This window comes from Sinohyriopsis cumingii, chromosome 15 (genome assembly GCF_028554795.1).
Source record: "Sinohyriopsis cumingii isolate HCF-2022 chromosome 15, ASM2855479v2, whole genome shotgun sequence".
In the NCBI taxonomy this organism is placed as follows: Eukaryota; Metazoa; Mollusca; class Bivalvia; order Unionida; family Unionidae; genus Sinohyriopsis; species Sinohyriopsis cumingii.
Genome location: NC_142975.1, coordinates 59,699,476 through 59,714,891, shown reverse-complemented (window position 1 = coordinate 59,714,891; position 15,416 = coordinate 59,699,476). Strand labels below are relative to the sequence as shown.

The 15,416-nt window shown below is 37.4% G+C and overlaps 1 protein-coding gene across 1 annotated transcript in view; it reads right to left on the bottom strand.

Annotated features, from left to right (window-relative positions):
- LOC149781886 (uncharacterized) overlaps positions 1-15,168 on the bottom strand; it is a 42,338-nt gene extending 27,170 nt beyond the window's left edge. The window contains exons 1-2 of the mRNA XM_089935024.1: positions 15,019-15,168; positions 868-1,014 (exon numbers count right to left, since the gene is read on the bottom strand). The gene's annotated coding sequence lies outside the window, so the exon portion shown is untranslated. The remainder of the gene's footprint in view (positions 1-867; positions 1,015-15,018) is intronic.
- Positions 15,169-15,416: the final 248 nt, after the last annotated feature.

Genomic DNA, 15,416 nt, shown 5'->3' with positions numbered 1-15,416 from the left:
AATAGCAGTCTGATTAAAGGAATATCTTCTTACTTTCATAACTTTGGCCAATTCTAAATAAAACGCAACCTTAAGAAGTTTAAAATTCAAATTTTTTGTTTCCTATGATTTATTGAATTTATTGATGACCAAAAGCTATCAAACAGAGCAACAGCTATGAGACAGCTTCATACTTCATGTATTACTTTCCCCTCTGAAACATACAATTTCCTTATACTATGTCAGTTTCATCATTTTTCATATCTAATACACCCTGTCTTGTTAGTGCCTGGTGATATCAGAAACATCTGACAGCACAAATAATACAACTCTTGATGCTATCTGAAATAGTAGTGAATAAAAGATGTAAAAGAAGCCAAGCTGAATTTCTTGTAAAATAACTGCAGAATGTACATGCTAAGTACTTGAAAGAATAATAACGATGCACTGCATATATAAACTGACCAGAACTCTCTCACTGATTTCATGAAGAAGGTCAAATCTATTATAGAATATAGAAATCCAAGGTAGACTGAAAGGAGGCAACTCATCAGGTAACATCAAATTTATGGACCAATCTTTGTAAACTAAACCACATCAGTTGGGAAACTTAAACAATGAAATTCTATACCCAGAATCATCCCATCTGTTGATAAAACAATATGCATGGATAATGTATTTTAAGAACACTAAGAAGGTCACCTTTAAATCATTTTCATACTGGCTGGCACATAATGTTGTTGACGTTGCTGCTATTTAGAAGTTTGTTTTGCTAGTGATTGTCACCTGCATAGAATCGAATCTAAAGCAAATAGAAAATCAGGCAAAGAAAAAAGGGGAGGAGAAAAAACACAATGTAAAAAGGGACATCCATTTAACATAACTCACCAAAAACTTCAATGAAACTGGTGCAGATATATTTGTTCCTGTGAAAGCTCCACAACAATAGGTGTGTCTGACTCCCCATAAATGTATGATGTTGTCCTGCTGTTAGCAATATCACTTCGGCAGGAATGCTCCCATACACCTTGATACCTACAAGAAAATAAAACCCTGAACTTCTTATATATAGGTCATTATAACTTAAATTTCTGTAAATAAGATGAAATTTATGTATTGAAACATTAGATCATGAGTAGATATGGATGTAAGAGCATTAAATTAAGGCAATCATCATAAAATTAGGAAAATATACTAAGTATGTACAGAAAATGTTGATAAACTGAATACGTATGCGAAATCCTACAATTAAACCACCTTGCATGAAACTTATAAGGCTTTTGTTGTTCAGTAGGAGAATGGATCAGGAGCAATACCTGGTAATATTAAAACTGTTGAGTTAACTCCTTTCTTCTACTATGATTAAGTGCTATCAAATCTATATGAAGTGTATGTTCGAAATACCTAACTATGTCAGATTCAAGATATGGAGGTAATAAGGAAATGATTTTTGGCACAGTGACTGACATTTGACAAGACCGAAAAAAAAATGACACTGGTTCTTAAGCTCTCACTGGACAGTTGTTCTGCTGAATTTTCATCCAACAATGACCAATTACAGAACCGCTCCGGTGGCTTAGTGGTTCGAGCGTCCACCTCGGATGCGGGAGGTCGTGGGTTCGATCCCCGGCCGAGTCATACCAAAGACTTATAAAAATGGTACTAACAGCTGCCTCGCTTGGCGCACAGCATTAAGAGGTTAGTGTTATGGCTGGTCGGCCAGGTGTCAGGATAATGTGACTGGGTGGGACATCATGCTACATGTCTGCGGCATGATGCCCCAGTGCTAGACATCACTATAAACTACCACACTGCAGACATCGTAGCGATATGACTGAAAAAGTGTTAAAAGCTACGTTAAAAATCCAAATCACACCCCCACCATTTACAGAAAATTTTTACACTGAAGTTACAAATAAAAACAAACTAATGATTTTTGTAGAAAGCATACATCTGAGATTTTGACTGCAGTAATCAGGTTAATTGCTGATGCAACTGGTGGTTTTTGTACTGAATCAACACTGCCACCAACCCCTAAATTTTACATTCATTTTTGAAAAGATATAACTATTTTAAATATTTTCCTGTGACAATGCAGCTAAAAGAATCAGTATGTGCCTTATGCATGAATAACGTTCACTAGTACTATAACAAATTAGCATACTTTTCATCACCCCTCAACCATCTAGATTTTTAGATATTTACCTCTGTAGCAGACACACGTAAATACGTAAGCCAAGTCGGCTGCTCATTTGCAGCCCAAGTTACGCATTTGATCTCCGATGCTCATCTAACTATGACAGGCAGTCACCAACAAGCCAACCCATTTCCAAGTCTAACTCAAAGTAAATCTAAACCAGATTACAGATTTAGCTTATGTGTGAATTTATAAATGCTAGGCTTGTGATAATTAGGTTCATGCATTCTACCTTAAACGTTAGGGGTGGGTTGTCAAAATAAGAAACTATCCAGTGAGACCTTTAGTTGGAAGCGTACGGAGCTATTACTGGAGTAAAATGTATTAAAGAGATATTGCTTGTGTAATGCGAAAGGGCAGAGCACTGCAAAGCAGACAAATATTGTCGGTCAGGACGAAGGAAATCTGAATGTTAGCAGACGAGGTCTGTAATCTAATAGAAGAACTCTAAGATTTCGGATGTTAAAGTGTGCAGTTCAAGTCTTATTTGAATAGATTTTCTTTTCAAAATAAATGAAAAACCACATTGCTGTATATAGATAAGTCACTACATAAAACATATATATGGATATTAACTATCCCATAATGGGAAACAAGAAGAACACCAACATGTGACTAATTTAAATTGTACTGCTAACTTACAGTAGTGTGACAAAGGTGTATGAACAAACACTTACCATGAAGTCAGTTGTAAAATAAAATCGTATGCGAACAATACGAAAAATTAAATGTGCAACTCACAACAGCATGACACAGTCGATGTGTGTAGATCATATACGGAACAAGCCGAACTCACGAGAGCAGAGCACGCAGACTAACGGACAATCGCGCAGTGAAGATAAAGATCAATACATTTTGACCTTCCTTTGGGAGTAGTAAGTGGTGCTGTCTTGATCTGAGTACCCCCTCCGTCCCAGAAGCAGAGTCTATAGACCGTGAGGTGATATTTTGTAAACTTGCCCTTCAATTAATAACAGTGAAAAGGTGATCACCTAAAAATGAAATTATTTTTGTAACTATTTTGCAATATTTAGCAGTTATAATAACAGCATGTTAGAACAAAGTACCGACATTAAGTTAATTACTGTTTCCAATACCTAAATACAACGCCTATGCAGTGCTCTTATTGTCAGCACTCTGCATGGATTTTTTGGAACCTTACTCAGCATGTAAAATACAATATTACAGCTAGTTACAAATATATTGCCTAAGAGCTGTTAACTCACTAACTACAGTAACAGCAGCAGAAAAATAACAACAAAATTAATGTAGACCTCAACATTAAAATTCTGATTGCGGAAATTAACCGAATAATAGACTCTTTTCTTGTTCGTTTGCTTGGTTTTGTTTAATGTGTTCATCCATGTATTCCAGATCCTCCTAAAACTATCCATCATAAGCATATTGTAACAAAGTTTATCAATGGTAGTTCTCTAGTTTACCAATTAAGCTGTCTAATTAATCCGTCTAATCTTCGACTCCTTATAAAGTATCTTGCACGCATCCTCAGGTATAATTTGCATATCTCATTTGGCTAAACGGCCTTCGCGACGTTTCTTATCTCTAGCTGATCTATTTATTATTGTAGGGGGGTAAATCTGCTGTAACGTAGACACAGTAACATTAAATGTTTGTAGTGATAAAGTATGCCAGTCCTACTTGATAAGAAATGTAACCAAGATAGAAATTAGCCTTCTGAACAGAAAACGAAATTGAAAAAAGAAATAACAGTAGCAAGAAAAAGGTTTGTTCATGCTGTGTATATATACTGTGTGTAGAACACCGCTGTATAGTTTATCTAATACACTTATTAAAGTGATGCTTCAATAAATTTCAACCTTTGTTACATATATTTGATTTAATTTATATTTGATTTAATTTGTGTTTGATTTGATTTGATTGCTTGTGAGTTTTGGAATCTTTTTATTTTCTTTAGATGTCAATGTAATATAATTTTGTTTCAAAGGAATTTGATATTTTCCTGAAAGTTCAGTTTGACCTGAATTTTTCCATAAACACCTAATAATAAAAACACTTGTTTCTATTTTTGACTTAGTTCCTGACCTTGATTCAGGGTCAAGTAAACAACATTTTCTCGGAGTAAAATTATTGGTTCTTATCAAGGACATACAGGAGCTATGTGACTTTTACATGTAAGCATGATCATGTGATCCTCTATTTCGCAATTAGGCGTTTCCGAAATAGCGAAATAGTTAGTATTAATAGTGATGTTTAGAGAGAGAGAGAGAGAGAGAGAGAGAGAGAGAGAGAGAGAGAGAGAAAGATAGAGAGAGAGAGAGATCAGAGTCCGGGCCTTTAAACACTTGATGTCAAGTTGTAATCTTCCTGTTGTGACCAGTATTGAAGTATTTAATTTTTAGTTTTTGAGTTATATGTTAATTCTTCTTCTGATTACTTGGACTCTAAAAGATTAATTCGTTTCCATGGAAATATTATTGTATTCATACAGAACTCTTAAACAAGGACTTTTATTGAAAATTTTATTTGGATTTCCAAGACCAGAGGATTAATTATTATATTTCTACAAGGAACGGTAGACGTCAACACAGTACAGGCTACAGCATACGTCGTCGTCTTCCATCTTGGATTCTTTGTCGAAACTCGAACTTGGAATCATTGGAACATTTCAATATAAGGATTTCAAAAATTTTATTCGTGGATTATTGTTTTATTATTTTTTAATTTGATTCTGGAAACCGTAAGTTCTCATATTTTTTTCATTTTTCCAATATTTTTCCAAGGAAATAAGCTATTTGTTATATTTTTCAAAGCTTGTTGTTTTCACTTTTTCTTGTGTTACTGTTTATTCGAGCCTAAACAGGTCACATAAGACCTAGCTAATGGACCTATTAACAATAATGATACCTTCTGTGGATGCTTTTCTGCCAAGTTAAACAAAGCTTTATGGTTATATTTTTCCTCCTTTCAGTCTGCTGGGAAATGTGATTCACAAACTTGAACACGGCAAGGCTTGATCAGTGCTCGGGACGAATCAGTCTTGATTTCCCAAACTGCTGAGATTAATAAGTCTTCAATCATTTATTATTTCCAAAACAAAGTAAATACCGCTCTTGCCTCAGAACGTCTACAGAAGTCACTCATTAGACAAGATGAGATTGGAAGCTTTCATCTTGCCAGGGACTCCCGCCGCAGTCAAGGCACCGCAAGCGACGTTTCAGAAATTCCACCCTTATAATGGCAAGACTCCAGCAATAAAAAACATAGACGTATTTGCAAAAGTAGCTGTTAATAAATAATAATCAGCAACAATCAAAGCACTTATAAATCTTGTGTTACATTTCTTTACTGAACTATCCTTAGATGGGTTGGAATTTAGTTCTTTAAATTCACTCCCCTCAATGTTGTTCACTTTTATGACTTGTTAGAATTGATCCCCATTGTGGATATGTTCCCTTTTGAAACGTTTTGTGAATTATCAGTATTTTTCCTTGACACTGTTTCACTAGGCATCTAATAATGCACGTTTAGTGAGCTTTTCCAAAGGCGTCTTTTAACTCTAAAGGATTTGACTCTTAAATCAGTCACATTGATGGCATTGCTAATTTCAGAGAAATGTCAAGCGCTACACCTGATAAATATCAGACATGGTTTTCTTACTAATACTGATATTAAGATTATAAAATGTGATGTACTTAAAACTACAAGACTATGTAGACTCAAGGTCTAAAATTTTCTTGGTACTTACATATAAGATTGTAGACTTTCATATTGTGACAGTTCTGAAGGAATGCTTACACAAGACGAACTCCAGCAGACATTGTACATGACTAACTCCAGCAGACATCGTACAGGAATAACTCCAGCAGACATCGTACAGGACTAACTCTAGCAGACATCTACAGGAATAACTTCAGCAGACATCGTACAGGACTAACTCCAGCAGACATCTTACAGGAATAACTCCAGCAGACATCGTACAGGACTAACTTCAGTAGATATCGTAATCATCACAACATTTTATAAGTTTGTATATACGGCTAACTCCATAAGAACATGTTATCTGCATGACCTGTCTACATCTTTTGAACTACATTGTAATGGTGTTTCTAAGGTCTCGATTGCTTGCTATACTAAACTTGCAACGTTCAGAACATGATTTATCAGTTGATCACCCCTACACCAGGTCTACTTCTCTTTTCATCTCTTGCAGGCAGGATGCTATTGAATATCATTTTCAAATATGTTTTTTGGTCATCAGTGTACCTTTTAGGGAATATTGTAAGTTATGAATGAAAAAAGAGGATAGTTTGAGTTCGGCAGGTTTTCATTCCAATACTCTGACATCTAGTGTGACTGGCAGCAAAATCAAATGCATCAAGGAAAATCACAAAATGGTATTGTTAATACAATGGAAAAAATCATGTGCAAATTACAATAATTAATCAAATAAATATAATTGCATTTCTTCGTAATCTTGTCATTTTAAGAAGGATTATTTCGCGGTCATTTAACACAGGACTCCTAAGACAACTATCAAACCAGTATTTGTGTACTCACTATGTTAGCAGTTCATGAGTTGGTCACAGTTACACTTTAAATACTGCGACTGTAGTCTCGCCATTTTAGCGATTAAATATTTGAGGCACGCGAGAGTATTGCAACTGGACCCGGGTAAAACAATTATTTTCGCTATATATAGTCTCTACATTTGTTTCTCAGTACTGAACTTTCCAAATCATAATAAATAGTAAACAATTACCTTTAAATCAATGCAAAGAATGCCTTGTATCACCACCTAAATGAGAGGAAAAAATGATCTAAAAATCTACTGGGACTATATTCGTGGGTACTGACATTTTATCTCTAGAAGATAGAGGTCCATCCACGAAAAATGCCCAGACGAATTTCGTCGAGAGGAAATATCCAAATAAGCAATGACCTAAGGGTACCTGGTATTAACCATCGCCTCCCACCACTCGAAAAAAAAAAAGAAAAACAACAACACGCAAGTGTTAATAGATTGTATCGATAATTTATACTAACTGAACACCTGTTAAGAAGACTTTGATTTCAACGTCTCTTACATAGTATCTAAATAGGTTCACGTTCTACCGGTAGAAAAAGTTATTTTAAAAATTCCTCGATCCGATTTCGAGAAATCTACGGCTAGATGGAGGTCGCGTAAGACACGTGCCGTAAGAACATTATATCTTTATACAGTTTTGACATGGAACCTACTTTGATATTTTATCTCTAGGTGAAAGATTCAACTCTGGATGGAAGTCCTGACGAATTTCGTCGATATTAAACCGCGATATAAAGGGTGTCCGATGGTTACCGGGTATGAAAAACAGATTAATAGACTGATTCGTGAGTTTGTACTAATTGAACCTCTAATTAGAGCATTTTGATTTCAACGCCTGTTGGACAGTACATGGTCAGGTACCCGTGCTAAAAGTAAGTAAAAAAAATTAAATTAATAAATTTGTCGCGTCGATTTCGAGAAAGACGCGGCAACATAAAGGTGGTCGAGTACAACACATTCCATATGAAAATTGTATTTTAGGGATATATTTGGGCCATCAAGTCCCTTCTTTATAGAGTTTGATATATATACCCTTCTTTGACATTTTATCTATAGGGGATTTAGTCCATTATATATTACGTTACATTTGGGACACTACGTCACCTTTTCATTGAGTTTTGACATAGACACTTCTTTGAAATTTTATATCTCAGGAATCGAAACCACCCACAAAGGAAGTCCTGATGAATTTTGTCGAAAGGAAACAGCGAAAAAAGAGGCGCCCTAGGGTACTGGGAATGAAAACTATGCAAATGTTAATAGACTGTATCACCAGTTTGTACTGATTGTGCTCCAACTTGAAGGATTTTGATTTCAATGTTATACTGTAGAAAAGGTGTAAAGAAATTTCTTCGATCCAATTTCGAGAAATACGCAGTCGGAGAGAAATGGTCGAGCACAACACATGCCGTCAGAAGATTACATTATATCTAATCAGTTGTGCTATTACATCCCATCTTAAGAGTTTTGACATGGATCAGTCTTTGATGTTTTATCTCTGTGGGATAGATCCATACACGATGGAGGTCCTGATGAATTTCGTCAAGAGGAAACGACCAGTTAAGGGGTGTCCGATGGGTACCGGTTATGAAAACCACTCAAATGACAATATATTATATCACTAATTTGTACTGATTGTTATCCAACTTGGAGGATTTTGATTTCAACGTCTCTCAGACAGTATTTAATTAGGGACCCGTTCTAGTAATCAAGGGTTGAAAAACAAAGTAGAGCCAATTTCAAGAAACTAGCGGCTAGATAAAGGAAGTTGAGCAGAACACATGCTGTAAGATTATATCATACGTTTACATCTGGGCCATTAAGTTACTTTTTCATTGAGTTTCGATATGGACCCCTCTTTCATATTTTATTTCTAGGGGATAGCGACCACCAACGACGGAAGTATCGATGTATTTCTTTGAAAGGAAACAGCGCAATAAAGGGCGCCCTATATCTCCCGTGTATGAAATACGCGCGAATGTTAATAGATTATATCACTAGTTTGTAGTAAGAGTACTCCAACTTAGACGATTTTGATGTCAATGTCTCTTGATAGGTATTTAAACGGAGAACCTTTCTAACAGCAGGAAAAGTTTGAAGAAAACTCGTCGAGACGATTTTGAGAAACTTTCGGCTAAATAGGGGAAGTCGAATACAACACTTGCCGTCAGAAGATGAGATCATACATATATTATTGGGACATTACGTCCCCTATTAAGAGTTCTGACATGGACCATTCTTTGATATTTGATCTCTAGGGAATAGAGTCCATCCACGAAGGGACTCCTGACGAATTCGTCAAAAGATAGGAACGAAATCGGGGTGAACGTTATAAGTACCTGGTATGAAAAACATGCAAACGTTAATAGATTGTATCACTAGTTTGTACTGATTGTACTCCAACTTAGAGGATTTTGATTTCAACGTGTCTTGAACAGTATCAAATTAGCAATCTGTTCTAACAGTTAGAAAGTTTTGAAGAAAACTCGTCGAGCCGATTTCAAGAAATTAACGGCTGGATAAAAGAAGTCGAGCAGAACACATGCCTAAAGATTAAATCTTACGTTTACTACTGGGTCATTACGTCACCGCTTTGTACTGTTTTGACACGGACCCTTCTTTGATATTCTATCTGTAGGGTATAGAGTCCACCTAAGAAGGATATCTTGACGAATTTCGTTAAGAGGAAACAGCGAATTAAATTGCGCCTTATATGTCCCGGGTATGAAAAACAAGCAAATATTAATAGGTGGTAAAATATAGTTTTTACTAATTGTACACCAACTTAGAGGATTTTGATTTCAACTGCTCCTGGAGAGCGTCGAATTAGTCATCCGTCCAACTTAGAGGATTTTGATTTCAACTTCTCTTGGACAGCGTCTAATTAGTCATCCGTTCTAAAAGTAGTAATAATTAAAAGAAACTTCGTCGAGCCAATTTCGACTAGATGAAGGAGGTCAGGTACATTACATGCCGTAAGAAGATGATATCTAGCGTATTCATTTGGGCTATTACGTCCCCTCTTAAGAGCTTTAACATGAGCCCTTTCTTCGATATATTATCTCCTAAGATAGAATCCATCCACGATAGAAGTCCTGACGAATTTCGTTGAGAGAAAACATAGAAATAATTGGCGTCCTGTGGGCATTGGATATGAAAGAAATCTCAATTCTTAATATATTTGTATCAATGATTTGTACTAATTGAGTTTCTATTTAGAGGATTTTGATTTCGACGCCTCTTTCACATTATCTAGTTAGGGACCTGTTCTTACAGTACGAAAAATTTGAAGCAAACTCGTTGAGCTCATTTCAAGACATTCGCGACTAGATGAACGAGGTCGGGAAGAACACATACCGTAAGAAGATTGTTTCTTATGAAAACAATTGGGTCATTACGTACCCTCTTTAGAGTTTTGACATGGACCCGTCTATAATATTCTATCTCTAGGGGATAGAGTACATCCACGAAGGAAGTTCTGACGAATTTCGTCGAGAGGAGTCAGCGATATAACGTGGAGTTAGCTATACGAATCATGCATGAAAAAACGCAGAAGTTAATTGATTGTATCAATAGTCTAATAATTGTACTCCAGAGGATTTTGTTTTCAATGTTTCTTGGACAGTATCTAAATCGGGACCCGGTCTAACAGTATGAAATGTTTGAAGAAAAATCTTCGAGCCAATTTCGAGATTTCGTGGCTAGAGACAGGAGTTCGAGTGATATGTTGTCTCTAGAGGATAAAGTCCACAAAAGAAGGAAGTCCTGACAAGGAAGAGCGATATAAGGGGCTCCCAGTGAGTGTCGAGTATGAACAACACGAACGTATTAATAGATTGTTTCTATAATTTGTACTAATTGTACTCCTACTTAGAGGATTTTGATTTCAGCATCTCTTGGGAGTATCTAAATAGGTACCTGTCCTAGCAAAATGAAAACTTTTATAAAGATTCTTAGAGCCGATTTCGAGATAACAGCGGCTAGGTGAAGGAAGTCTGGTTCAATATATGCCGTAAGAAGATGATACCTTACGTTTATATTTTGGCAATGCGTCGACCATTTTAGAGTTTTGACAAACAACGTTCTTTGATATTGTATCTCTAGTGTATAGATTCCACCCACGATGGACGATCGGTCGAACTTTGTCGGCAGTAATCAGCGAAATAAGGGGCGCGCAATGGATACAGGGTAAAAAATCATACAAATGTTAATAGATTGTATCAATAGTTTGTACTAATTGTACTCCTACTTAGCGGATTTTGAGTTCAACGCCTCTAGGAGATTGCGAAAATAGTGATCGTTCTAAGAGTAGGAAATATTAGAAAACGCTTTTTCCAGCCTATTTCTAGAAAAAATAGGCTTGATAAAGCAATTAGAGCTCTACACATGCTGTAAGATTATATCTTACGTTTCCATTTGAGCCATTACGTCCCCTCTTTATTCAGTTTTTACTTGGACTCTTCTTTGATATTTTAACCCTAGTGTATAAAGTCCACCAAACGAAGGACGTCCTCTCGTAGAGAGAAAACGACGCAATAAGGGCGCACTATGGGTATCTTGTATGAACAATACGAAAATGTTAATAGATCAATCATCTGTACTAATTGTACTCCTGATCATAAGATAGATTTCGACTTCTCTTGGAAAGTATCTAATGAGGGACTCGTCCTAGCAAAATGTAAAGTTTCCAAAACTCATCGTCTAGCCGATTTCGAGAAATTCGCGGCTAGATAAAGGGGTTCGGGTCGAACACATACCGTAAGAAGATTATATTTTACGTATAATGTTGGGACATTACCTCCCCTCCTTAAAGAGTTCCGACATGGACCCTTCAATGACATTTCATCTCTATTGGACCTAGGAAGCAAGTCCTGACGAATATCACGGAGAGGAATCATTAAAATAACGGGCATTCTAAGGATACCGGGTATGAAATACAAGCATAATATACATCTATTTGAGCAACAATAAATTATTTTGACGCCTACTGGAAAGTATCTAGCAAGGGACCTGTTACAGCAGTAGAGAAGTTCGAAGAAAACATTCATCGAGTTAATTTGAAGAAACTCGCTGCTATACAGAGGGGACTGAGTACAACACATGTTGTACGGAGACTGTATCTTGCGTACACCCAGGCTATTAAGTCCCGTCTTAAAAGAGTTTTGACATGTACCTTTCTTTGAGAATTTATGTCAAGGGACAGACTCGACCCGCGAAGGGCCACCCTATGGGTACTGGGTATGAAAAATACTCACAATTAGAATCGACTCGATCAATATTTATACTAATATGACACATATTTAGAGAAGTTTTATTCCAAAGCTTCATCGGCGGTATCTAGATTTGAACATGTTCCAACAGTTGGAAAATTGTAAAGAAAATTCGACAAGTCAATTTCGAGAACTTTTCGGCTAGATCAAGGGGTATTGGTAAAATGTATGCCGTAATGTATATCTTACCTACACAGTTGAGATATTACGTACCCTCTTGAAAGAGTTTTGAAATGGATCCTTCTTTGGCATTTTCTCTCTAGGGGATAGAATCGCCCGCGAAGGCCGTTCTGACGAATTTCGTCTACAACAACCAGGGAAATAAGGGGTACCCTGTGTGTACTAGGTATGAACAAAACATGCATAATGTGGATCGATTGGATCAATCATTTTTAATTTGACAACTACTTAGATGATTTTGTTTTCAACGTTTCGCCGGTGGTATCTAGATTTATGTCGAGGTAGAGGCGATCCAAGAAGTCAATTTCGTTTCAGATAAGCTAATTTTAGTTTAGTTAAAGTATATATTTACTTTAAAATGTTAGCGGGCTTTGTAATGCCGTCCTGCGTCTTAGTTTGGGTAACGTGATTTCGCCATTATATATATATATATATATATATATATATATATATATATATATATATATATATATATATATATATATATATATACGTGCCACTTGCTTCTGCGACGGTGGTGTGTTATGAAGCGGTATTGTGTAAAGACGTCCTCTTGCAAGTGAAGCAGTATAACCACACGCCGGAGCATGCACACTTGGTCGTAGTTCGCCGAACAGGAAAGGGCCAGGCTGGTGAATTTAAAAAGTGTAAGGGCAAGGACTTTCGTCCACCACGATACAGACGCTACAAGGCTCGTCCAAGAAACTTGGAAATCTTGCGACAATATATATTTAACTGATGATATCTCTTGTCTCATCATTTCGTACTGTTCGTCTCTGTGTGTCGTTCTTGATCGAGTAACGACGCGCGACCCCAACCTTGCCGGCGACACAATCAGCAACACAGTTTACGATTCTGCACTCACTCGGGGGCCCAGTCGGCGACTCTGCGTCCAAATCAGCGACACAGTCATCGATTCTGCGACCTTGCAGGCGACTGTGCGACCAAGTCTTTAGATCCATTCGGCTACTCTGCGACCAAGCTGGCGAAGCTGTCAGTGACTCTGCGACATAGTCATCGACACAGTCGGCGACACTGCGATCCAGTCGACGACTCTGCGACCCAGTCGGCATTCCTGAGACCCAGTCGGCGACCCGGCGACCACAGGACACCCAGTCGATGACTCTGCAACTCACAGACGACCCAGTCGGTGACTCTGCGACTTACTCAGCGACCCAACCAGCGACTCTGCGACACAGTCGGCAATACTGTCGACGATTCTGCGACTCACTCGGAGACCCAGTCGGCGACTTAGCGACCCTGTCAGCGAATAGTCGGTGACTCAACGACCCAGTCGACGACTCCACGACCCTGTCGACCCTCTGCGACCAACTCAGTGGCCCAATCGGCGACCTGGTGATCCAAACGACGATCCAGCAACTCAGTTGACGAGTTTAAAGACTTTTGACATGGACCCTCCACTGATATTTTATCTCTAGGTGATAGAGTCCATCTGCGAAAGAAGTCCTGACGAATTTCGTGGAGACCAAACAACGAAATAATGGGCACCTTACGGGGTACCGCCTATGAAAAACACGCAAATGATAATACACTGTAGCAATTGTTTGTACTCATGGAACCCTTATTTAAAGGATTTTGATTTCAACGCCTCTTATACATTATCGAAATAAGGCCCCTTTCTAACAGCAGAAAAAGTTTAAAGAAAATTCCACAAGCTGACTTCGAGAAAATCGCCACTAAATCAAGGGAGTCGAGCAGAACACATGCCGTCATATTATATCGTACGTCTACGTTTTTTTAAAACATTATATTAGTCAGGAAGGCTCAAACTCCAACCTTCATTTACGGATAAAGTTCATGCGTAAATTAAATACATATAGCACAGTACATGTACGTCCTTCATATAAATACAGTACAGGTACGGCCTTGATATAAATACAGCACATTTTACGTCCTTCATATACATACAGTACATGTACGTCCTTCATATAAATACAGTACAGGTACGGTCTTCATATAAATACAGCACATTTTACGTCCTTCATATACATACAGTACAGTTAAGTCCTTCATATAAATACAGTAAACGTCCTTCAAATAAATACAGTACAGGTACGTCCTTCATATAAATAAAGTACAGGTACGTACCTCAACTAAGTATTCATATTATAATACAGCTTTTAGACCTCCATTTGTGTTATGGAGGCAATCGCGTTGGGGTGTTGTTGTTGTTGTAGGTTTTAACGCCATATTTCAGCACAAGATAGGCTATACATGGCGGCCAGTATAAATGGTGGAGGAAGAACCCGGGAAAACCCCAGAAAGAACCACCGACCCACGAGAAGCTACTGGCAAGCTTTCTCACATACCCACATTGACCGAACCTGAAACTAGAGCACACGCAAAACAGAGGTGAGATGGCAATGATCCGTAACGGCGAGCGCGTTAGACTACTTGGGGCCCATCGTTGGGGTGAACTTTAAGAAAGTGGAAATGTGAATGAATATGTGAACCTCTTCAAATTCCCCTGATGCTTTTTATGTCCGTTATGGAAAGTGGACGAAATAAAAATTCGAATTAATTCATAACCGGAGTTTACGATGACTTTGCTCTCTCTCTCATGACAAATCAGAGCATACAGCATCTAGAGATCATTTATTTACAAATTCACATTCTTCGCCTTAACAGAAAATAAAGTATGTAACTGCTGTAAACAAAATATTCAATAAAGTAGAAAATACTTTCTTATTGTGATCATTGTTTGAATATGTATAATACAGAGGATAGAAGCAGACAGCACACATATGTCCTAAAATGGTCCAGTATTTAGGAAATCATATTGGATGTAACAAGAATAAACTTACTTTTACAGCTAACTCCGACCTTGATCATTCTTTTGGTTGACAAACCATAGCTGAATATGCAAACCGTTTCAGACGGAGTTCATTGAATTAGATTACAGACAGTTCAGTCCCCTGTTGATTATTTCACTGACATGTATGGGTTGAGTGTATGTTCCATTTGTATACTACATTGCCACGCTTTGCTGTTTTGTTGCTTACGTCGGCACAATTAACTGGATAGATTTAGCCGCTCAAGTTTCAGAACGATGAACCCTTTGAGTGCCAGAAACATCACTGTGATGTTAGATAAACTCAAAAGCCAAAGGAAACATTGTGAAAAGATAAATCTTGTAAATGTAACAGACCGAAATATGGGATCACTGCAAAGAGATGAACTGATTTATTGTTAGATTAACATT